At 39.5% G+C, this 23,999-nt stretch overlaps 1 long non-coding RNA gene across 2 annotated transcripts in view; it reads left to right on the plus strand.

Annotated features, from left to right (window-relative positions):
* The window catches only part of LOC137676366 (uncharacterized), a 55,451-nt gene that overhangs the window by 11,576 nt on the left and 19,876 nt on the right, over positions 1-23,999 (plus strand). For both annotated transcript variants that reach the window (XR_011050073.1, XR_011050072.1), the window contains exon 2: positions 21,634-21,692. This is a non-coding gene — a long non-coding RNA (uncharacterized lncRNA). The remainder of the gene's footprint in view (positions 1-21,633; positions 21,693-23,999) is intronic.

Consider the following 23,999-nt stretch of genomic DNA (forward strand, 5'->3'; position numbering starts at 1 on the left):
TCATGTAGAATGATGAATTAAACCAGTCTCAAGAGAAAAACTACTCAACTCTATGCCATGCTTTAATTATTTAATATATTATTTAATTAATTTTAATTATTAATTATTTAATATGCTAACTTTGTGTTTTCTTTATCTGAAATGAAGAACAGCACGTCTGTAATTAAATGTGTCCTGTATTGCAGACAGGCTGTACCCTGCTAATGGCAATCTCTCTGAGATAGGTGGTTCCACAGCATGTGCAAGTATACAGAAAAAGTATACAGAAAGAGAGGTAGAAAGGGATGTACCTCCAATATTTTATAAAAAAGCCCCAACCAACCTACCAAAAAACCTGAACAACCCAGAAGAGGTTCTGGGAAGACAGAAGTTGTACTGACATTCTTGTGAGTCATAATTGCTATGGAAATTTAATATTGCAGACTAACACCTTAGTGTCCAGATCCTGAAAAGCACTGATTTTAACTGCTGCTTACTGTCTTATTTTGTTTTAAAAAGGCAACAGCATAAGAGAAAAGGCTAATAGAACTATTGAATACTTACGAGAATGTGGAGAGTTGGCTCAGCAATTCAATATATTTCTAAAGTAAGAGAAGGAATAGAGCAAAAGAAGAAAGAAAGGGACAGAAAAATGGTGAGGGAAAGTGTCTCAGTAGCCACAGTGCTGGCAGGGGTGTCATTTAGAGTGACAAAATGGAGCCTCGTAGCCAAGGAAATCGGACACAGAGGCAGTCGATGGAGATACTGCACAGGTGTCACCCGACACTGAGGGAAGAGGCTGGTTCTTTTCGGGATCCTTGGCAGAATGGTGATGGCACTAAATTGTAGTTACAATCAAAGCTTTATTTTCCTAACAAAATATTATGATTAGTACAGCACAGAATTTATTATTAGAATGGCACAGGACTTCTACAAGCGGAATCAATGTAGCACAATTTATAAGTAGTGCAATAAGAGTTTTATTATAAAACTGATTTCATGGGCAGTGCTGTGTGCTGATACGCTTCCCTCCCCGTGTCGGGGCCATCACCCCGCCGGGCTGGCCGTGGGCCTGGGACCTTCAAGGCTGGTGAGGAGGGGAGTACCTGGCCTCGTGCCTGGGAACCTTGAGGGAAGGGAGGAAGAAATCTGTTTGGTTTGTCTGCTTGGTGCACAGGACCTTCAGGGCGTGATAACGAGGAGAAGGGAACGAATACATGACCTGCTCGATCACAGAGAATGGCTGCTGGCCTCATACAATGGTGTTAGTTGTGCTAACTGCGTTACGGGGGTCGGGAGCAGGGGGTGCTGGTGACAGCAGGTAAATACATTTGTTGGTGCTTATGGTCCATATGGTCAGTTTCCACCATCTTCCCCACTGGAATCCTGCTTCAGTCACAGCAGCCTGTTAGTCATGCTAACTCTACAGAAAAACTTAATAGAAAATAAATGCCATAAATACCCATCACAGTGTAACTCTGGGAATGTTGGAAAACAAAACAACATGCTCGTTTTTCAGAGCAGGTACACAGACATGCCGCTGGCAGGCCAAGAGAGAACTGCCATATAAAGCACCTTCTCAGCTCTGCAAACTTTTCTCCTTTGCTTCTCAGATGTTGTGCACGGCTGAGCATGCACATGCTTGTAATTCAAGGCAGGTACTTCTTGCTGCCTTGACACTGCTGATTACACTTAGTGTTTACTCATCAGTTTCCCAAGAGTATACCCGGTTATCATCCTGCATCCCCTTTTGTGACAGTTAATTCTTTTCTAATCTGATAAAAGGTTTCGTCAGCCACACTGCTAGAGGACAGGCAAAGTCTTCTGGAATAGCAGAGGGATGCCAACACCATTCATTTCCAAAGCACAACTTTCTCTTAACAAGCCAGTCTGTTTCCATTACAATGAACAGGTGAGAATGCGTGAAAATTTCAGTTTTTTTATTTTAGGCTAACCTGCAATAATGCTGATGGAACTTATAAAAGCAGTTAGACTTTAGAACACATTGAAGAAATACACCTTAGTGTAGATGAGCTCCTATATAAACTCCTAAAGGAAATCCTAGTATATATGAACTCTATATAAATACACTCTGGTATATATGAGGATTTGGGTACATTATAAATAGACTGTGGGATCCGTTAGCTGCATGAATGTGACTGGATGACTGTATATTTGCCAATTACTTTTGACAACTAGAAGTTGCTAAAAGCTTTGCAACAGAAAACTACCTCTTTAGTGGCTGCACGCTACCACAGCAGATACAGAAGCAGAACTGTCTGTGTCAAATAGGTTGGTACCTGTTGGGTAGCAGCAGTGTCCAGGGACTGAGCACTAATAGTTTGAATCAATAAATGACTCACATCAGCTTCTTATTTGGGCTAAAATTTATGCAGGTCTCCAAGAAGGTGCTTTTTGTAGTGATTTTAGTTTGACATGCAGTTATAGAATAAGTAGACTGCTGGCTATATTGTGCTAGATATTCCCACACATGTAGTAGAAGCAATCATCGTGAGATATCCACTCATGACATTTATGTGTACTTAGGGGAAAAACCCTGCACATGGGAGCAATGACTCTTGGCAGCTGTTTGACTGGACTGGGCCAGCTAGGATTAAATGCTGACATTAATACATTTTTAAATACTCCTCCAAGTATAGTAAGACCATCAGTTGAAGAAACAATGGACGGAAAAAGAAAGAAGGAAAAAAAAGATTGAAGATTTTACTGGATAGAAATACTATAAAAGTTTCGCTTCAGTTGATAGTGTAATTGTCTATAATGGCGTGTCTGATATATATCTGTAATCTCTCTCCAACTGTCAGATTGAAAAACAGACAATTGGAGTAATTTCATTCAGCCTGTTGGATAGAGTATTAAGATTTCTTTGCCCTGGATTATCTGGTATAATGCCGAATATGTAGGCAGATTTCACACAGTTGCTTAAAAATCAGTGCAATGCTTCAGGTTTATCACAGTGCATTCAATAAAGCTCTTTCAGTGTACAAAGGAACGGATTCAAATAATGCACAGGCCACCAGCCTCAGCTGTTTCTCCAAGTTCTCAGGAGTACAGAAAACATTCACAAAAAACAATCTTCAGTTATCTTCTCAGGTCACGTGTAATTCCACATAACTCGTACTGCAACAGGAGAAGCAATGACCATCAAAGAACTATAGTGCAGTTCTTAGAATAATTTGGTTCCTCTAATTTAGAATTTAGGGTATAAGTTACTTAATGATCAAAAGATAATTCTTATAATACTATATTTAATATTTCTCAGATGTTAATGCACAGCAAACTAGAATATATGAATTTTAAACATGAACTAATGCAAAATGATATGAGCATAATAATCACTTTTGAAAGCTACTTGCACTTTTCAAGTCTTATTTTTCAGATACTGTGTGTTTTTTCACAGATATAACCAGTACTTTATTTACACATACACAAACCAGTAAAGAGGGTACAGTGTTGCCCTACCCAGCTCTGCCAGTTTTAAATGTCACCACATTTTGTATATACGCCATTCAGTGTTGAAGATAAAAGATAAAATTCATGGTAATGTGTGTAAGAAACTCATGAGAGAATGCCAGATCAGCTATGAGAGAATCAGCTCACCCCAATCGTATACTTGATGTAGGATTAAACCATAGATGTTTCTATTTAAACAAGTTTCTAGACAGTCTCAGCATTTTTAAGAGGTGATTTTTTGATCTATTCTTAGCAATCTTTTTTAGAATCTCTTTCTGGAACTGTGTGTTTCACTCCGCTCACAGGAATGGAAGATGAAGGATGACTGTCTAAGAGATACGGGTAGGATGTGTGGTTCCTTAACACCTATCTAGATAAGGAACAACTGCTAACAGTGTTCCAGTACAGACCCATTCGATTTAAAAGAGTCGTTTCAGTGGAACATCAGAGTTAAGCAAAATGGTCAGAACTGAACCATTTTAAAACCTTCTAACAGTAGCCTACAAAAATACAGTATTTAATATTTTGGGATTCCCGATTAGCTGAGAGAAATTTGGAAAGAATAAGCAATGAGTACATTTTGAGCACAGAGGATGAGAAAGCACATAAAAAGGAGATAACTGAGGAAGAGAAAGAGGAGACTGGATAAAACTGCTTTAAATCTGTATGCTACTATTAGCACAAAAAAATCTGGTTTTATATATCTTGGCTGATAATTGTCAAAATAATTTTCTGATTTTTGCTGTTAAAACGTAATTCTGGTTTTATATAAATGTGAAATATAAATATTTCTTATTTAATCAATGTGAAAAGTAGGAGTAATTTTTAAATGAATAAATGTTGCTGAAATTATTTAATATATATTACAACAGACACCTGAAATGTATTTTTAAGCATGGTCAATCAGGGAAAATTGCACTACATCAAAAGAAGATGAACATTCTGTATCTGTTTCTCTTTAGATCTTGGCTATGCTATGAATCGGTTTCAATATATCTGCCCCATTGGCTGTGAAGTATTTGTACTTTTACTGCAGTGAAACTCTGCTGAGGAAACTAGCTCCCATGCAAAGCAGAGGTGCCACATTGAGAAACCTGAGATAGTTCTGAACAATCTGCCTCTGCTTGTATGGTTCAGCTCAGCACTGTCCAAAAATACAAACTCAAGTCCTGGTATCTGCTTAGCTTGATCCTACCTCTGTCCCAGTTACAACTTTGCCAAGAGACACTGAATCAGGAATAAAATGGGTGAGGCACATGAAGTTTCTTGTTTTGGAGATGGGTTGGCTGATACTGAAAAATGGCAGAGACCCATGTAAAGGTATTTGTTTTAAGATTTTTTTTTTCTGCTGACATTTGTCTGACCGAACCTCATCCCACGCTGTCCATCTATAGTTCTAGAGGAAGCTGTCACTGACGCTACTGTATTAGCTCATTCCTTTCTTTGGGAACATTCTTAAATCAGCTTTGTAATTCTCAGTAAAAACACAAAGCCTGGATGATGTTATACATCGCCTTCATTTATCAGCTACTATGCCATTGAACAAAAGTGTGATTTTTCATTGAAAACCACAGTAATTTATGTTTTTGTTATGCTTATCTTCCAGAAGAATGCCACTGTGTCTCGCTGATGAGAGAATTAATGTTCTTTGTATTCAGTGCATGCTAAAAGTTTTCTCTCCTTCTTGTGCTCAGATGTGGTGTTATTCACACAGTTTTAAAGATAACTGTAAAGGTTTTACATTTGCAGGTGCAAGACTGTAGCTTTTACACTTCCATTTGTTTATACTTCACGTTTACTACAGTACTGGATCATTGTCATTATTTACTGTTCCATTTGTCCAATAAGATATAGTAGTATAGACAAGGGAGAGGTTTGTTCAGACACGTCCTTCTTGAAATAACTACTCGATTGCTAATCAAACAAGGTAGTGATTTTTCTTTCCACTCTTTGTGTTTCATAGGTTTGGTTTGATCTATCTTGTTGGTCTTTAAAGGAAAATCAAAAAGGAAGGGAAAAAAAGTGTCTTCTCTTCCCTCTTTCAGTTCTTTATTATATGGATAACATTTATTTTCCCAAGTATGTGTGTTAACCTTGAGTTTTATTTTACATTCAGTTTGAAATATCAGTTCCTACACAGAAGAGCAAATCTAGCCATTCTGAGGGTGAAATATACCCAGCTTGGTATATTTCCCAAATGCAAGGGAAAACCTAATGCTTCTAGTGGAAAACAGAGAGAACCCACTCTTGGGCTATTTTGGGACAGGAAGATGACAGGGAAAAAGCTGACAAGGTAATAAAAAATGAACAAGTGCTATAGCATTTAAGGAGGTTATGTTTGTTCTGTTTACAACACCAATTCTACCATTTCTTGTATTATGAGCTATGTATTTATAATTGTTCATTGAAAACATTTCCTTGTTCCAAATTTTACCAGCATATTTTACAAGTTGGAGCAAAATACTCCAATGTAATTTTCATACATAAAGTCCTAGAAGGAGCAGGAAAGAAACAGTATGATGTATTTAATAACCAGCCTCATAATATATACACACCAAAAAAAAATTTAGACCGTTAATCTTTATTCTGCCATTTGATGCCTCTTGAGTGCTTACTTTAACAACCTTACTGTTCTCTTGCTGTATGTTTCATACGTGATATGAAGAGATGAATAGTAGTCATCAATTAATCTCTGGGCAACCTGTGCCAGTGCTCAATCACCCCCACAGTGAAAAAGTGTTTCCTGGTGCCCAGTCAGGGCTTCCTGTGTTTCATTTTATGCCCATCGCCTCTGGCGCTGTCACTGGGCACCGCTGAAAAGAGCCTGGCTCCATCCTCTTTGCACCCTCCCTACAGGTATTTATATACATTGATAAGATCTGCCTCCGAGCCTTCTCTCCTGCAGGCTGAACAGTCCCAGCTCTCAGCTTTCCTCAGGAGAGATACTCCAGTCTCTTAATCATCTTAGTGGCCCTTCACAGTATATCCATGCCTTTCTTGTATTGGGAAGCCCAGAACCGGATAAAGAACTCCAGGTGTGGCCGCACTAGTGCTGGGCAGAGGGGAAAGATCACCTCCCTCAACCTCTGGCTGCAGTATTTGTGATGTAGCCCAGGCTACCATTCACCTTTTTGGTGCAAGATCATGCTGCTGGCTGATGTTCAACTTCTAGTCCACCAAGGTCCCTAGGACCTTTACTGCAGGTCTGTTCTCCAACTCCTGCGATGGCAATTTTGAGAAATGTGTAAAGTACCTTGTGCATTTTTTTGGCAATAATAGGTGACTTCAGTAGAGCCTTGAGTGCGAATGTGGTGAAGTGTCATGTGACAGTTGATATCCTTTACCCCCCATACAGAAATAACCACTTCCTTTTGAAAAGTAATTCAGAATATCTGAGTCATTAAGAGTCTGCCTCAGAATGTGATTTCCATCACATTACTCTTTTTGTGGTTTGCTTACCACGTGAGTTATCTACACCAACCTTTTTTTCTGTTTCAGATTCATGCCCTTGCTGTCTCCAGGGAAAAAGAAGATAAAATTTTGAAGCAAAGTGTGATATTTTATGAACTATTGTAGATTTTTGCTCTCTTTTTTTTTTCCCTTAGTATTGTTATCTGACTTACTGGAGTTATGTCATTCCTGTCCAATGATTTGGCAGGGGGCGGCTGTTGTCTATAGCAGTAGTAAAAGTAATCTTAAATAAGCCAATAAACATGTTGAGTAAATCAGGTAGGGTAATTTCAGGTTAAACAGATTTGACTAGCACTACTAGTTAAACTTCTTTACTACTAATACTGCTACTATTAATAAGAATAATAAAAATAATAGTAAAAGAAACTGGAAATTACAGGAATGATAGTACCAAACTTCTTTTCATTTCCTCCAGTGTCCCATTTCTTGTCGTTTTTTCAGTGTCTTAGCTGTCTTTCTGTATCAAAGGCCCAATACAATTAAACAAACAAACAGTGGAGTCTTTGAATCCTCTCTCTGCATAACTTCCCGCCCAACCTTCCATTTAGTTACACAATTTCCTTTTCTATGAAAGTGTTTCATGCTTTCTTACCTACCTCAGCTGCTTAACGTCTGATCCTTATCTTGTTTTTTACTTAAACGCTTGCCCATCTTCCAGTCAAGAGGTGTTAAAGTTGCTTTCTTTCTCTTTGTTATTTCAGAGTTCCTGTAAATATAATTATACTGCCATAGTTTCTGTGCAAGGTAACATTACAAGAGGTGACTTTTGAAAGCATAAAAACACAGGTAGTTATATTATTATTTTAAATGTTGTAGCCTACAGGTATAAGAAGTATGAGCAGAGACTCAGCTGTCACTGAGGTACACATCCCATGAACAGGCACTCAGCTTACAGGTTTAGGACAGGTATTCTGCAGCTAAACCTAGAAACTTGAGTCAGGGTGGACTGATACAGTTTTTTAGATGCGAAAATAGTTTTCCAGATTTCTGAGGTTTTCAAGTGCATCGTTCATACTTAGGAATAGTTTTACTGTAATCTTGTAACTTTTGTTTTACGTATAAAAAAGCTTTTTCTGGCAGACAGAAATCAGTATTCTACCTGATCATGCATCTGCTCCTTGATAACTGAATTGAAAGGAAGGAGAAGGAAAGTGGAGGCAGCATTTGGTTTCTGAAGTAACTGTCTTTTAAAAGATTCCTGAAGGCAACAGACCCTGTAGTACACTGAGTTAAACAGCAAAGTTATCATTTCATTGTGAAACAAACAAGGTATGATATCTCCATTCAGGGGAAAGCCTCATCAATAAATGGAGGTGCATTCACTGCTTCTCATCTCACTTTCTCCACAGATACTACTGTACCCCTTACAAGCAATTTTCAGAGGTGTATGTCCCCCAAAACAGATCCCAGCAACAATCCAGAAGAGTTAAATAGAGCAGCTCCTTTTTTCATGAGTGAGACTCGTTTATGAACATTGCACTCTGTTTACTTCTTCATTTGTGCTTTTACTTCCACGCCTCAAATGTAGAAACAGTAGATCAAAAGAAGCTGTGAAAGCACAGACAAAGAGCTGATACAGCTGCTGCACAATGAAAGTGTATTTGAATCTCTTCGCGTGGCATTCAGAGACAAGAAAAAAATAACTTGCACAGAATTTAATTATACTGGGTAAAATTAATCGCTGCGGTAACTCCCTGAAATTAATAGAGTACTTCTTTTTTTTGAGCCAAAGGAACATTATTTTTACATTTTATTAAACAAAAAATTAGTGATTGGTGCGATGTAAAGTCTGAGATTTTCTATCAATATAAGTTAAGGCATCCATATTTAGCCTTCCGTACAAAGCTACTTTATTAATGGGAACAAATATGCCAAATAAACAAAAAATACTTCTTGTGCAGACTTTTTTCTTTCGATTTGTTTAATTGTTCCCCTTCTTGCCACTGTCAGGTCAAGATTTGTAACAGTAGCATGCACTTGATTGTATTTATTTTTTTACTAATTATCCTTTGATCTGAGATTCTTTGGTGCAACTAATGAGTTAGAGCTTAAAGGCTGAAGAACTATATCTCAGTTTAATCAGTGTTTCTGAAACTGAGAAGAGAAAAGATAAAGGAAGAACAAAGAAAATAAAGTTCTTCCTGACACTTGTGCAGAAATGAAGTTGTTGTTTACCCTTTTCCTTTGTATTAAATAATCTATAAGTTTTACTCTTTTTCTATTTAGTTATTCCAGGGCCTTCTGTCGTGTCAAATACGACAGGACCCTCCTCTTTTTTTCTCATGTACTTCAGTGATGGTATCTCTCTCTTTGTCCCAGATAAAAGGAAGTTTTGCTGCTTCTATTCAAACCCTAGTGAGCTGGGCAACCACCTCAGATTCCATCAGATGCCTTCAGCTCTTTACCAACTTCCCTCGGCTCATTTGAAGCTCCAGTTCAGATTTGACACATGGAACAAAAAACATTTTACTAACTAAAACTTTTAAGCTTTTATAGTGGGTGACATCAGTAATCATTAGCATCTCCTGGGCAATAGTTCATGTGTTTTGGGTCCACAGTTGAAACCAGTAATTAGATATGTCCCCAGGCTACACGAGAAAAGTACAGTAGCAGGTGCTTTTACTGTTCTTCTTTTTACAGACATAGTATTTGTTCAGATATAGCAGTGCTCTGGAAAGGCTGACACACATAAAGAGGCTAGCAGTGCAGGTTATTATTTAAAAATGCACCGAGGATATAGATCCCAGTTCTTATTATTACTACTTGTCCATTTCATTGTTAGGTCTTCAAAAAGCTACTCAAAATGAGTACAGGAAAAAAAGTAAGTGCAGTCATGTGGAAAAAAAAAAGTGTGCTTTCTTATCTAAGCCTAACAATCAAGGTAATAAATTAACCCTGTCACAGACCATTAGATACAAGGCTCAATAATACCCAGCTTTTAATTGCTATGTAAGGATCAAGGTGGATCTGAGAGACATGGATGTTCATAACTAAGCATATTGGCTGGAAGAAGATAAAGATTGGGACAGTTCTGTGCTTAAAAATACTGTTTTATTTGAGGAGATTCTGCTAGAAAAAGGACTAAAAAGATTTTTTTCCCCTGGAATATCGGAGCTGCTGCACTGTATTTTGTTTGCCTGATTTTTCACAGCTCTTACAGCATCTGCAATGCTTTGTACCTAAAGGTGTAATTCTCTGATGTCTTCCGTCCCCTCTTGCTGTCTTTTATGTAGATATCAGTGTAAAAGGAATACAATACAGCACTGTTATTTGAAGTCAAATGAAGTCATGTGCTCAAGAAAAAGACATTAACTCTGTAGATGAGGAGACCTGAGTGTGTTCTTGCTTATCTTCTTTGTGGCCTTCATTCTGTCACTTCATCTGCTGAGACTCTGAACTCTTCAGGGCTCTGATTCTCCTTCCATCTCTTGATTATTTGGGCTGAATTTCTTCTGAGTGGCGCTGCCCCTCCTGCTGTTCTTGTGCAGTATCTCACACGATGCAGATCGACCTCAGTTCTGTCACAGTGCAAGATTAAAGTAGTGCCACTTTCTTCATCATTTGAAGGTGATTCATCCTTGTGGAGAATTGTTTGCTATGCAAGCATAGCATCCTTCTTTGTTTGGCATGGATGTGGCAACTACGATCAAACTCTGTTTATCATTGCTGATCTTTTTCTCCTTTGTAACAGTCTTCTCTTATCTCTCGTCCAATTACTTTAGTATTTGTAGTCTTACATTTTCTAGATATATATGATGATAATATTTGATCTTTGCTTCAGAGAGCATACTTCTGTACAAAAATTATAAAAGTAAGGCAAGCGTGAAAGGTGGGTATTCTGATGTAGCATATGGGATGAACAAAACCTGGATACTGACCACAGGTAATTTATGGGAATGTTACTCTGGCCACTGTGAAGCAAATAATTCTACGTGTCTCCTTACAAGGTTTAGACTGATTATGTATTTTTAAATCTTTCAGCATACACTTTACATTTGTGCCTCAGTGACTTACAATATGTAAATAGAAACAGCTGCATAAAGGACATCAGAGAAACATAAACCACGAGAACTGTGCTGCATAAAAATGAAGTATACTAAGGACACAGATTTTTCTATTATTAGTGAAATAGATTCGTGTGTTGAAACAAATATTAATGAAATGGATTGGTTTGAACAAATGCAAGTAGACAAGTTTATTCAGGTGGGAACTAAAAGAGGATCATCTGGTTTTGAAGAGAAGACATCATGAATGGTCTAGAAAAGTTACCTCATTCTCAAAATAAAGGAAAGTGACATCACACACATATTGCTTCAGTCTTCTGATATTTTCTTCCCAAAAGAATTTGATCATATGTTCTTGCATTGGTGTAATACCACCTGATTTACTCAGAATTATTCTTCTTAATTTATAAGTGATAGACGGGTGGATCATAACAAACTCTTTTCAGATGAATACATGGTCATGCTTATAACTGGTTGCTGTTATTCACAGAAAATCTCTGTGCTAGTGCCATAATGAATAGGAAGAAGCAATAAAAAGAAATTAATGCAGTCTTTTTGCTGAAAATGGCACAAATATAAGGAGTCTGTCAGCACATATTATGTATGTGTATATAATGTATGTATACACGCACACATCGAGTAGGAATCATCTTAGCTGTAGCTAAATAAGGGAGTGAGTCACCCTTTGGAGGATATCCGTTGACAATAGAGAGCACCCACCCTAATTTAAGCTAAACATTCAACTTCTGGCTAGCTAAAAGGCGGTGAAGTGATTCTCACCTACTGTCCCCCACAATTCCAGCTAGGCTGTCCTCACTGTTAAAAAAATATGTGTTTTTTTTTTCCTGTGGCTCTCCCTTCAATTTCCAGCCATGGAGTCTTGTTATACCATTGTGTGCTGTGTGGAAGATCTCTCCCCTACCAACTTTTGGTTCAGATTAGCAGATTATTATGAAAGTCTCACCTGGATAAATTAAGCAGATTGCAGTCCTGTAATTAGCCCCATGACTTTTCTCTGAGGTCTCTTCTTTTTTTTTCGTACCAGACACCATACCAGTGCCACCACCAACAAATACAATGTCACCATAATCTTCCTAGTTTACGTTCTCTTGTTTAAACACCCAGCACGTTTTTCATTTTATAGCAACATCCTGGAAAGTCCTCTTTGGATTATTTATCCATTGTGACCAGTAAGTCTGGCTGCCGAAGCCTGGGGATGGCGGCTCCCAACAACAGCTGCTGCTCCACTGCCCACAGCAGTAAAATCTGGCTGTCTGGTCAGGAGGATGACAGCTGGTAGCCTTATTTGCCACCCACACGGATATGCGGTAACAACACAGCACTCTGTGGCAAATACAGGAAGATGTGTTTGGCTTTTGCTGAAGGTCTGGGGCAGCATGCCTAGGTGTTTGCCCACGTTCACGTGAGGGTTGGGGTGGGCTGATTCTATATTAGAAGGGAGAAGAAGACGCCTGACACCTGGGTATGGCCACAGTGATTGCCACACTTGAATCCCCCTCCTGGGTATTATCAGAGGAGACAGAGTTGATGGTAAAGGAACAAAATCCAGTTAAATGGAGAAAGAAATGCATCTAAAACTTGAGAGCGGGTTTCAGTTGGGTGATACTGTGTGGTTTTTAGTAAAGAGGTGCTAGCTATTTCTTAGTAACTTTAAAAAACCCCTACTTTTTCCTCAGATTTTGATACATTTTAACGATAATGTTTTGGGCCTGTACCTAATAGTGAGCCATTAGCATTGACGTGTCATTTGCACCAGCTTTACAAAATCTCGTAAGAGAGTTTGTAGTTACTTTTGACACATTCAGACTCACCGTGCTGGTAGAAATCAGAGTTTTATCTGATAGAGCTACATGTTAGAACTGCCCTTTCACTGATGTAGTGACAAATGTGTTTTATCTCATTCCCTGAAGACCACATGGAAGTGATGTTAAAAATAAAATCTGTTGTTTGATCTAATATGAACTGTATTTCTTTTCTTCCAGAGGCACTGAGCTGCCTATTGGCATGATGTTTTGATGATAGGAAAAGAGGGAAAGCAACTTTTTTTTTTTTTTAACTAAGTGCAAATTAGGATTTTACAGCTGCAATGAAATGCAGACCACTAAGCAATACTAGTGTAAGTGAAACTTGGCCAATGAAGTGGTTAGTCAGCACACAAAAGTGGCATCAGTATTATATACATCTTCCCACCAAGGATCTGGGTTTCAGATTTTGTTTCAAGGTACATGTTTTCTGCGATAATCTAAGCTGATTAGTTGAATTTAAATCTGTTTTTGACACGACTTGTAAATAATGTTTGTTGAAACAGTATGGGTCTTCTTCACATATCATCTGTTGCCTTCCTGAGCCTGGTGCAGATCCTGCTGAAATTACTGTTCATTGACTTTTGCAGGCTTTGGATCTTGCCTTCAGATGTTAGCAAGAGATAGCTTACCACCTAGATAGATTTATTGCCAGTGTCAAGTACTAACACTCTGTACAAGATTGGTGAAAGCTTCATTTCATAAGACCACTTGTCTTTAAGACTTTATGTTTTGGGGATTGTAAGCTTGCCTCAACATTAGAATGTCATATTCCAGCAAATGAGAAAATATTCCTGTGGGTGAGGGTGAATCAACTCGTGTCTGGGCTACTCACCGAGGAGCTGTCTGCGTGCAGTACAGTCAGCTCTTTGCATTTAGAAAAGAAACCAGTAATAAATGCAAAGCTTCTCCCCGTAAGTCCTTCCCCCATTTATTTCTGCAAAGATAGCAGAAGTACTTACATTTGAAAGAGGGCTAAAGCCAAGAAGCAGAAGCCAACATCCCCATGGGAATGCAGTCTATTTTCTTCAGATTTGTTTTATCTTCTTCTAAAATTAAAGCATTCCTGTTTGCCTCAAGAACGACATGCAGCCTTAGGTAACTGTTAGTAATACTGTTAGTTTCAACCTCTCCTCTTTAGTGTCTTCTACAATGTAGAATTGTGATCTGCTCTTTTTACTTCTTTTTATTTTATACTTATTGGGAGTCTGACTTTGGTTACTTGCACATTTGTAGCATATATACGCATTGCCTTTAACTCATTTTGCTTCTTCAGCCTGGGTTAACCACAAAGTAGCCTAATACATGTGTTACTTATAACTCTTCTGATTCATAATTATCTGCTAATCCTGTAAACCTTGTGTTATTTTTGTTCTCTGTAGAAGTACTAGGAATATTTTCTAGACTAGCTCTATTAGAAGAGTGGTTGTGAAAAAAAACTCAACTTCTTTCTCTTCTGTGATGCTATTCTTGTAAAATTGGTTTATCAATCATTTACTACCTGCTTGTCAACCAAACTCTGAATTTTTTAAGTGATTTGTCTGGGTAAGAACTGTGGGGTAGTTGGTTTAGATCCTGACCTTTGTTTTTGTGGCAGTTGGTCAGCTGTTTCTGTGGCAGAGGCTGCCCATTGGCCTTATTACAGCAGTGCTTCTGGAGTTAACTGGGAGTCGCAGCTCTCATTGCTCCTCACATTTCTGTTATTTGGATTCTGTCTTCAAAACAATGTATGTAGGCTTGCGTTGGAATGTAGTGGACATTCATGTGGCTGTATATTCTTTAGTTCCTGTCAGCTGTGCAGCCGGTCTTCATTTTTCCACCTTGTTCAATGAAGCAATATGAGGAAGAGACAGAGAGTAGAGGCAAGACCCTGACGTTGATTTACAATACCATTGGTTTTCAAGGACTGGCAGCGAGTAAGTTCTTGGCATTTAAATTCCCTGCCTGAGTGCAGCTATGCCAAAACCAGTCACAGATTTATCATATCTTGTTTTTTTTTTCTTTCAAAGACACGTACCTCTGGAATTACCTGCTGTAACCTTCTAGGAAAAAAAATTCCACAAGCTCCTCAGATGGTGGCTGACCTTTTAGGCATTTTTTTCACTGTTGAGATTAAGTGTTATTTAGCAGTTATTGAGGTGAAGTGTTCTTTCTTTAGGCGGTCTTTGCTTTCCTCAGTATTTCGGCTATCGTTTTCTCTGAGGCTTTGGCTTCAAGTGTTTGTTTATTAACCTCAGGTAATATCTGTCTCTGATAGAGGTTTCTCTGATGTGACACTTGTCCTCTAGGGATGCCACTGAAAGCATTCCTGAGGCTACCAAACAGCCCCCAGCTAAAAATTAGTTCTTGCAGCTAATGTGGTGTTATTCTTAATAGGAAAACTACGATGCTGACTGATGGGCATTATCCCCCACATTTTAACACTTTTCAGTGTAACAGCTCTGTCTTTCTTTAGCTTCCTTCCTTTTGTATTTCTCCCTCATACTATAGTTATGAGAATATTAAGAAAAACAAATCAGTGAAATAATGAATTGGTAGATCTAAATGTCTGTTAACCCTGTGTCTTCTCCTCTACAAAATGTTTGCTTCAAGGGATTCAGTAGAACCAGCTGATCGTTGTGGTCGGTCATTAGTCTTTTCAGAGATGCAGACATCTTACAAAGCATTCTTTCTTTCCCAAGTAAAATCTATTGACCTTTGTTTTACAGCAGCTTTTCCAGTAACCACAGATAGAATTTTGTATTGAAGGTGAAAAAGAAATTAGTTAGCAAAACCAACACAAACATTATCTAAGCAAAATGTCAGTGTCGTTTATTGCACTGTAGCCATTATGTTGCCGCTGCTTAGTTGGAAAGTACCCAGAGGCACCCATTAGAGGAATTTGCTGTTACAACATGTAGTGATTTGAAACTTTCAATTGGAATAGTCCATCCCACGCACACTTTTTAATGTCTCCCACTCAGAACTGAACTAAAAATGCAAGTATCTGTTGCAGTTTTCAATGCCTGCTGTCTGTTCTTATGGTACAGGAAACTAAATTTGTCATTACCTCTAAAGAAAATAGTTCATGTGAAGTGCTAAAACGCCTTGTGTGTTAAATCAGTGTGGGGGGCTAGCAGCTAAGCACCACACAACTGCTTGCTCGCTGCATCCGAGCGTCCGAGCTCAAGATCAGAGCAACCCAGCAGGTAGGAAGTCAAGGAAGGGTACCAGGAGACCTGCATGGTTAAACAGGGAACTGCTGGGCAAACTCAAGTGGAAGAAGAGGGTGTACAGATCATGGAAGGAGGGGCTGGCCACTTGGGAGGAATATAAGTCTGTTGTCAGAGGATGTAGGGAGGCAACTAGGAAAGCTAAGGCCTCCTTGGAATTAAACCTTGCAAGAGAGGTCAAGGACAACAGAAAGGGTTTCTTGAAATACATTGCAGGTAAAACCAACACTAGAGGCAATGTAGGCCCGCTGATGAATGAGGTGGGGGCCCTGGAGACAGAGGATAAAAAGAAGGCGGAGTTACTGAATGCCTTCTTTGCCTCTGTCTATACTGCTGGAGGCTGTCCTGAGGAGCCCCGGACCCCTGCGGCCCCAGAAGAAGTCAGGATAGAGGAGGAATCTGTCTTGGTAGATGAGGGCTGGGTCAGGGACCAATTAAGCAATCTGGACGTCCATAAATCCATGGGCCCTGATGGATGCACCCGCGGGTGCTGAGGGAGCTGGCGGAAGTCATTGCTAGGCCACTCTCCATCATCTTTGCTAAGTCGTGGGGAACAGGAGAGGTGCCTGAGGACTGGAGGAAAGCGAATGTCACTCCAGTCTTCAAAAAGGGCAAGAAGGAGAACCCGGGTAACTATAGACCGGTCAGCCTCACCTCCATCCCCGGAAAGGTGATGGAACAACTTGTCCTTGGTGCTGTCTCTAGGCACATCAAGGATAGGGGGATCATTAGGGGCAGTCAACATGGCTTCACCAAGGGGAAGTCATGCTTAACTAACTTGATAGCCTTTTATGAGGACATAAGCTGGTGGATAGATGATGGTAAAGCTGTGGATGTGGTCTATCTCGATTTCAGTAAAGCGTTTGACACGGTCTCCCACAGCATCCTCGCAGCTAAACTGAGGAAGTGTGGTCTGGATGATCGGGTAGTGAGGTGGATTGTGAACTGGCTGAAGGAAAGAAGCCAGAGAGTGGTGGTCAATGGGACAGAGTCCACTTGGAGGCCTGTGTCTAGCGGAGTCCCGCAAGGGTCGATACTGGGACCGGTTCTATTCAATATATTCATTAATGACTTGGATGAGGGAATAGAGTGCACTGTCAGCAAGTTCGCTGATGACACAAAACTGGGAGGAGTGGCTGACGCACCGGAAGGCTGCGCAGCCATTCAGAGAGACCTGGACAGGCTGGAGAGTTGGGCGGGGAGAAATTTAATGAAATATAACAAGGGCAAGTGTAGAGTCCTGCATCTGGGCAAGAACAACCCCATGTACCAGTACAAGTTGGGGGCAGACCTGTTGGAGAGCAGTGTAGGGGAAAGGGACCTGGGGGTCCTAGTGGACAGCAGGATGACCATGAGCCAGCAGTGTGCCCTTGTGACCAAGAAGGCCAATGGCATCCTGGGGTGGATTAGAAGGGGTGTGGTCAGCAGGTCGAGAGAGGTTCTCCTCCCCCTCTACTCTGCCCTGCTGAGGCCGCATCTGGAATATTGTGTCCAGTTCTGGGCCCCTCAGTTGAAGAAGGACAGGGAACTGCTAGAGAGAGTCCAGCGCAGAGCCACAAAGATGATGAAGGGAGTGGAACATCTCCCTTATGAGGAGAGGCTGAGGGAGCTGGGTCTCTTTAGCTTAGAGAAGAGGAGACTGAGGGGTGACCTCATTAATGTTTATAAATATGTAAAGGGCAAGTGTCATGAGGATGGAGCCAGGCTCTTCTCAGTGACATCCCTTGACAGGACAAGGGGCAATGGGTGCAAGCTGGAACACAGGAGGTTCCATATAAATATGAGGAAAAACTTCTTTACGGTGAGGGTGACCGAACACTGGAACAGGCTGCCCAGAGAGGTTGTGGAGTCTCCTTCTCTGGAGACATTCAAAACCCGCCTGGACGCGTTCCTGTGTGATATGGTCTAGGCAATCCTGCTCCGGCAGGGGGATTGGACTAGATGATCTTTCGAGGTCCCTTCTAATCCCTAACATTCTGTGATTCTGTGATCCCATGTGGGATGGGGGGGAGAATAAGAAGAGCAAAAGCAAGAAAACTCATGAGTCAAAATAATAAGTGAAGGAGATAAGATGAAAAAAGCCTGACAAACCAGGTGGTGCAAAGGCAATCACTCACCACCTCCCACAACCAGACTGATGCCCAGACATTGTCCAAGCAATGGCTCCCTCCCCAAACCCCGCTTTGCTCAGTTTTTAATGCTGTCATGACGTCACGTGGCAGGGAGCATCCCGCTGGTCAGTTTGGGTTGGCTGCCCTGGCTGTGTCCCCTCCCAGTCTGCTTGCTGTGGGGGTGGAGTGGGAAACAGAGAAAGCCTGGGTGCTGTGCAAGCGCTGCTCAAAACACCGGTCTGCTATCAACGCTCTTTTAGCCACAAGTCCAAAACACAGCACCGTACGGGCTGCTGTGAAGGTAGTGATTTCCACCCCAGCCAGACCCAGTCCAATAACTGAAAAATCACTTATGATGAAGGGAGAAGAGGAAAGCCTATGCAGAACCATACAATGCCTTTTTTAACAATGTGCAATTTAAAAATTTAATCTTTTTTTTTTTAATAACCAAAACAGTTCAATCAAGTTTGTGTTGGGCAACTGCCAGCAATATTTCATTTTGGAAGATGTTCTCAGCAAATCTATATTTCTTCAAATATGAAGTAATTTTCTTATTATTGTTGGAGTGGAAATAAATTTAAAGGCAAATTCATTAATTTTGCAACAGGATACTTGCAAAATTACTTGTCTTGGATAGATGCAAGGTGAGCTAGAAGCAATGCGTTCTTTTAAAGAGAACAGCTCTGAAGAAAATGGAACCCAAGCACAGTACAAACAGCAGAGGAGAGATAAGTGTAGGTTAAGGTCTAATTTATTCAATGTAACGTTAAATCATAGCTTTATGATGTAATGAAATTTAAATTTTGTGCAAGGTCAGCACGTGGCTGAAGTCAGAGTTGGAGGATATTATGACAACATCCTGATTGCTGACCTAGGGACAATTTATAACTTAAATTTTTAAGCTTTTGTTAATACCCATCTGATTCAGCTTTAGTCATGTTATGTATACTTATGTTCATTCCAGCTAGCAGTATTATGGCTACTCAGTGGAAGGTAAGCATGTTTGAGTGCTGAAGGTAAGAAATTTTAAGAATTGGGTTTAAGGCGATAGAAAATAAATAAAAATGTAAGTTGTAAGATCTGAAAGCCACTTCAAATCCCTTAGGTACAATGTGGTGTTTCATATATCAGCACTAGTTTAATATAGATAGGTCTCATAAGAAAATTCTGAAAATATCTGTTTTCTAAAATGGGTTTGCTTTTCCCAGTGGCACAAATGTTGGAGGAAAAATAAGCATATAGGATACTAATGGGAAAAATCCATTTGAATACAAGAGTTGATGTTGAACATATTTTTAGGTCAGGAAAAGGAAATGCCAATGTGGAATAATCTGAACAAATTACCACATAACAGTGCAGCTCAAACGGCAGATACTGTTAGTTACTGTTAATTCAACCTGTAGATTTTCAAATCTGAACCTACAGTTTCCCTTGCTTGAAGGAGTTGGATATTCTAAATTTGTAGTATTTCTCATCCTTTTTTTTTTCTATCTATCTGGAGCCCTGTGAAAACCTCAGGAAAAAAAATGAGATTTTTCTCTCCTTCTGTTTTTGTCATCCTACTTTTTGCTGATACTGAGGATGAAGTCAATATGGCCTTTAAGAGAAGGGAAGTTATAACTGCTTTTTATTTGCTCTGAGAACTGACAAAGCTATCGTCTATGAAAGATTGTTACAGCATTGTATATCCATATTTGTTACCCCAATAAGAACATAGCTGTTTAGTCTGCTGGTAAATTGCAAATAAAATGGAATTTTCAAGTTATATACATTCACATGTATATGTAAATATTCATAATCTCACTTCTTGCTGTTACAACAAGTCGCAATCATTGAGGAAGAAAGATTTTGTTTTTTTTAATATGTGGGCAGAAAGAGCTTATCTTTTCCCAACTGACAAAGCTGTCTTTAAGAGGGATGAAGAATTTAAATCTGAATTCAGTATAGACAACTGAGTCTTTTTGGAAACATTTGAATTCTAATTCCCTCACAGGATGCGGAAAAAAAAAAGAGTTCGTTCTGTTGAGGTCTTTACATAAGAGGTGGAAATAACGTGGTTTCTGATGCTAGACTGAGCATTACAATTCAACTGTGTGGTAGGACTTACTTTCAAAGTTATGTGAACACAGCAATGCTAATGTAAGTATTGAATCCACCCATATGATAAGAGCTGGATTAACAAAGCAATCTGCAAGGACTGCACAAATATCTGCTGTTTTTTAATAATGGGATGTGAGTTTTTTATCTTCTGCACACAGCTTTGCAATGCATTCCTTTGTTTTACCATGTGCTGTTCTGAAACCTCTACCAGTCGGTAGGTAGCATGTGCCTACATTGGCAGAAGTTACTGCTCAACAAATTTGCGCTGAAGATTTCCAGCCTGTGAATATCCATACACTGAATAGAATTCCTACAGACATGTGGTAATGAGTTCAGAAACATACTTTGAGGGGAAAAGCGAAAACTTTAAAGCTGTACATACAGTTTGTCTCAGTAATTTTATGGGCAATGAAAGATGGCAGTTTACTTACATTTAATTTTCAAAGATTTATATCTCAGTTGATGGAACATCTATGATGACAGACATCTTAATGCCTACATTTGCATCCAGTGATGACATTTGTATTGCTAGCAGAACTGTCCTTCCTTCATCCACCCTGATTATGGTAACATGCTAAGCTTGCCTTTGCTGTGCTTCTTGGTGCATACAAGCTAAGCTATGGTGTATCAAAGGGCTGGAGAACCTGTTGTATGGGGAATGACTGAAGAGTCCCCTTCACTGGAGGTTTTCAAGGTGTGATTGGAGAAGGTGCTGGATAATCTCATCTAGGCTCCCTTTCCCATGAAAGGTTGGACCAGGTGACCCTTTGAGGTCCCTTCCAACCCGGGCTGTTCTGTGATCCTATGGTCCTTTCTAACATGTAGAGCGGAACAGTTTTAAAGCTAGCCTGCAGCCATCTTCCTTTTTTTCCAGTGACCTTAAACGTGGAAATTATTACAGAGTGGCCTTTTACATGGCCTTGATGGTAAAAGTCAATGTTGTTCTCTTTTTATTTCTATTAAATATCATGTAATCTCTAGTGGGACATTGCAATATTCGTGGCTCAGTTGCCTGTGTTTCAGAACAGATTGTTGGAAGCTGCTTTGGGAATTTCTTTCTTCAAAGTGTTCAGATTTAGAAGAATACAAACCTGACGTGTCTGATACAGTGCATTCCACTATCAACTGTAATACACCTGCTGTACACATGATATTCGAGGGGAAGGACGTTTACTACACAGATATCAGGTGGCAATAACAATTTGCAGGCATGCGGAGGCAGACGGTCTTAGACTTATGTAAGGAGTAAGCACAACTGCTCTTACATTAAGATTCAAAACCTGTTAAACTAAGTCTGGTTTTGGTTCACAGCCAGCCATTCTGATGTGGGCGTATCATTTGTTAGGACGATTGTGGTGGAGACTTGGGCTGCCCTTAAATGTTTATCTGCAGACTGTAGTCGCTGGAAATGTACCTGAAATAATAACTTTTTTCTTTCTTTTTTTTTTTTTTTCCCCAGTGGATGGGTATATGAAGTGCATTTGGACATATATGAAGGCAACAGAAGGTCACAGAATGGTAAATTACGATATTTTAATTAAAAATAATTTCTAAGTTTGAATGGAGAGTAATTTTACATCAACGCTGCATGGTGTTGAAGGTTTGCATACGTTACCGACCAAAGCTTTATATCCGTCCTTCAGATTATATAACTCATTTCAAGAAAAAAAAAAACCTCTTAAAATTCCTGAATGGGGAATTGTTTTCAAGCCTTTGAAGATGTCTCCTCAAAGTGTATGCTGAGAATTACACTAAGCAATGTTCTCACTTAGGTTCTGCCCTAAACCTCCCAGAAGCAAAAGTTCTCCCAGCTTCACACCTAATGGTATCTGATTCCCTTTACTTTGAATATTCTCTGTAGAAATAATGGTAATAAGCTGTCCTTTCTTTCCTGGGGCTTTGGCTCCAAGGCTTTTGCCATTACAGGTGACCTTTCAATACGTCTTCAGGATAAACTGGCTTCAAAAGAACTTCCCACTGCTTCCCCATGGCTTCCCTGTGGAAGCATCATTGCATTTAGTGCAGTAGCCTGGGCCATTTGTATAGTATAATAATGCAATGACAGATAGTTTTCTGTGTTTGAGCTGCTGCTTGACAGAGCCAAGTGAAGTCAAGTTAAGGACAGTCATTAATTTACCGCAACTCCTTCCCCAGCCACTCACATTTAGCATGGACAGGACCTACTACTGTCATATGTCTTCGTGGAGCATGCAGATAGCTCTTGGATTAGAGCGAGTTAATGGTTAGTACAATGTCTGTAATCCTCTAACTTCACAGCAGAACTGTGGCCTAGAGGAAGCAGCTAGTAATTCACTTTCTCCAGCTGCAGGGGACTCTTTTTCCATGTAAATTTTATCTGATCTTAGCTCCACCTTATCTCCAGTGGAGTCAGAGAAGCTACAGTGAAACAGTGGAGCACAACCTGTTTGCTGAGCTGGAGGCTTTGGTTTGTGGTTTGTCCTTTCAACAGGATTCAGACCTTTACAGTAGCACACTCATTTCTCCAGTCTTCCATACCTGTACGGCCAGAATTATTTTTTCTTCTCCAGAGGGTATTTATTCCACCCTTTTTTATGGCGTTCAGTAGGATTTGAGTGTATTATTGTTAAGAGAACCAGCTGGTTTTCATTTTAGTTGAGTGTCTGGATTGAAAACTCTACAACCATAGGCTGCATTCAAGATAAACCTTAAGTTTTGTTTTTTGCCTGAAAAGGAATACCGTTTGAATGGTTCTTCATCTGTGGTCCTCAATTATACTTTTAGCATTAAGACGATATTCAGCAATATGAAAAGAACAAAAAATATACTAAAGACATTAATGCTTAGTATTTAAGTTCTGATGTTTTGTTTGGGTGTGATGCAAATACTTATAAAGGGTTTTTTGGAGAAATAATCATTGTAAATGTGCCTCTTGCAGATAAGACAAAGATTTATGGGATTTACTCCCGTTCGGGGGGGTTTCTATTAAAAATTGTACAAGTCTTAAATTGAAACTAAATCGTCATTGCACATCATAAAACAAAAATTACACTGCAGAGAAATAAATAATCCACAATTAGCAATGACAAATGTGGGGCATTTTGCGTATGCATCACAAACAACTGACAGTGTCATTCTCCAGTACACGATGTCAAGAAATCCTGATCCAGAGTCATCTCCAGTGTCTGATTATTCTGCACTCAGCTCTTGTTTTTATCTTCTCTGCTAAATGAGTTCCTGCATGGCAGCCAAAGGAAGTGGTGAACCACCCCCACGGAAGACTTTATATTTGGTTTTAAGAATATTTTTGTACAAGCTTGCTGTGGTTGCTTCAGGAGATACTGGTAATATTTTACCTCTTTTTCAAGTGGAAAAAAAAAATCTTCTAAGTGGCAAAAGATTAGCAGTCTTGCAACTACCCAAATTATGCATTAAGACTGATAGAATTTCCGTTAAAAAGGAAGTAATATAGGCAATTATTTGATATGCTCCAAGTTACTGATGCGATATTCCTATACAAAACACAGTAAAAAATCCTCTGTGTTTCCTGTTGAAGAGCATTTCTAGGTGAAAGGTTCTATGTTACTGCACCGTGGAAGTGTGCATTGTATTGTGTCATGACCTTTCCTGGTGTATAATCTCCAAGGGCTTTCATTACTGAACACTTAATTTAACTTGAGAGAGAAACCTACTCTCAGACCTTAGTTACTCTCAGCCTAATATGTTGAAAAAATAATACTGTCATGTACCAGCGTGGTATACTTGTCTTAGCTCAGAAGAGCTGTTGCTTGGTGAGAGAACTGTGTTACTAATTTTTTATTTCTCATTGCTGCTCTTTCAGTGCTC

Source organism: Nyctibius grandis, chromosome Z, assembly GCF_013368605.1.
Source record: "Nyctibius grandis isolate bNycGra1 chromosome Z, bNycGra1.pri, whole genome shotgun sequence".
Lineage (NCBI taxonomy): Eukaryota > Metazoa > Chordata > Aves > Nyctibiiformes > Nyctibiidae > Nyctibius > Nyctibius grandis.